This window comes from Oryctolagus cuniculus, chromosome 1, assembly GCF_051225735.1.
Source record: "Oryctolagus cuniculus isolate XC-2025 breed Fujian yellow rabbit chromosome 1, ASM5122573v1, whole genome shotgun sequence".
Taxonomy (NCBI): Eukaryota; Metazoa; Chordata; class Mammalia; order Lagomorpha; family Leporidae; genus Oryctolagus; species Oryctolagus cuniculus.
Genome location: NC_142867.1, coordinates 67763123 through 67765321, shown reverse-complemented (window position 1 = coordinate 67765321; position 2199 = coordinate 67763123). Strand labels below are relative to the sequence as shown.

At 52.1% G+C, this 2199-nt stretch overlaps 1 pseudogene; it reads right to left on the bottom strand.

Moving 5' to 3' along the window:
• Positions 1–1756: 1756 nt before the first annotated feature.
• LOC138850042 (tetraspanin-6 pseudogene) lies at positions 1757–2199 on the bottom strand (annotated as a pseudogene).

Here is a 2199-nt window from a genome sequence, read left to right as displayed (position 1 = left end):
CCCAGAACTCCTGTGGGAGACCTGGAACTGTCTCCTTCCTTCCTCTCGTTCTCAGCTCCTCCCATTCACTCATTTCCCGTTGGGCTGTGGGAGCAGAGCTGGGGTTCCTGTGGGGTTCTGAGAGGTTTGGCAGGCCTTGCAGTAGCTCCTGGACAGTGAGGCATGGGCATGGCACACACGCAGGCTCCCCGTGTGGGCCCTGGGGAGGTGATCATGGCTCCAAGAGGACCCCACAGCCAGCCTGGCATATCCTGTGTCACCTTTCCACCTGCCACTTCTCAAAGCGAATCCTACGTGTTCCCTCAGTGTCCAGGTAACTCCAGCCAAATCAGCAGTCAGTAGAACACTGTGCCAAGGCAGAAAGCCAAGAATCTGTTTGGGAAATTGACTTTGAACTTGCTGCATGACCTTCAGTCAGCCACTGAACTCTCCGGGACTTGGATGGAGAAAATTAGCAGCTTGGAGTCCTCTTGCTGGGAACTAAGGCTGAGGACACCATCTGTGTGTCTGAGATTTTGCAGGACTGCACACCAGGGTGAAGAGGGGGCAAGGAAGGTGGGGGAGGCCACGTGGATCTGGTCAAGGAAATGCTGAGTCACTTGCCATGAATTGGAGCAGCTCTAGAGGGGAGGGGCTCTGCTGGAAGCTAGTGGGCTCCAGGTCCCCAGGGGTGTGGCGGCAGGGACAAGGTAGCTCTCTGGGGGGCGACGCAGAGGACAGTGGAACTGGACTGAATGGCAGGGAGGGTTCAGCTCAGAGGGCTCTGGGTTTGGTTCCCTCTGACCCCTCTGCGCCCAACAAGGTGTTTTGCCTGTGGCAATCAAGGTCAAAGTTTGGGATGAAGCTGGGACCCAAGCACTTTCCTCATTCACATACCTGATTGTGGTGCCACTGTAGATACATGACCCCCCCCCCACACACCCCCCCCGGCCCACAGTTTCCTGATGTGCGAATTCAGAATGATCACCCTTGCCCTAGTCTCTCTGAGCACGTGGCTATGAAATACGGGCTGCAGGTTAGCGTGCAAAGTGTCTGTGGTGTTCTTCCCCCTCCTCCCAAACCAGTGCATGTGGCTAAGACCGAAGAAAATGATTTTAAATTCCCTGTTATTCCAGCACCCAGAGAGCACCAGTGCCAACACGGTAGAATAGCTTCCTTTAGTTCTGTGTTAACAGCATGTGCCAGTTGGGGATGGGATGGATCTCTTAATTCCTTTGAAATCTATCCAACTTAGCAATTCCTTTTTCTTTTTTTAGTGCTGTGTAGTATAGCACTAGGGTACACCGCAGTTCGCATAACCACTCACTTGTGTGTTGGGGTGTGTGTGTGTGTGTGTGTGTGTGTTCCGTCACAGGAGTTGTTTCTGTTTGGCATTATGAATTGCCATGATGCACATGTATGGACAGGCTTTGTGTGAACCCTGAGTTTTCATTTCTGTGGGCTGAATGGCCAAGTGTGACTGCTAGGCCGTATGGTGAGTGCACTGCTGGGCTTGTTTTTCTCATTCACAGTGCATTAGCTCTTCTGGTGTTCCAGAGAGACACAGGGTCTCAGCGATCAAGTTGGCCGCTCGGTGCAAGCCTTCAGTCGATCGGTAAGTAGCGCGGTCAGGGTTCCATGGGGGCGTTCATGCAGTCCATGGCGGGGGAAGTGAAGTGTCCTTGGGGGTTGGCGGGGAGTAAGGCTGCCGCTACGCAGGTTGCACACTGCTTATTCCTGATGGCGCAAGAGTGGCAGTAGGCTAGGAAGATGCCAATCACTGGAAGCAAACAACTCCAAAAAAATTCCTGCCGTGACTCCCATCTCTGACTCACGAAGGGTCGCTGCCTTCATTGTTCACTGTACCCGAGAAAGGTCTGAGTTTACAGCTGCTCTTGGGCAATCCCTTTTTTCTTTTGAGTAATATTTCACACCTCTCCAATCTCCACAATCAACGACATCACAACAGTGCAGTACGCTTTGATCGTGCCTACTGCACCGCTTCTGTAATCTTCTGTAGACTCATACTGCTTTAAAGCCTTCTCATAATTGTTCTTACAGCTGTTCTTAATCTCTTGTCTGAAAACAAATCCTACGATGGCAGCAACAAGTCCAGCCAAAGAAACGAGAGCCAGAAACATTGTGTAGTTAGCACCCATGCAAAAGCGGAGCAGACAGCCAAGAGCGAAGGTGCACAAAACAATAGTGACAGTGCCCCTG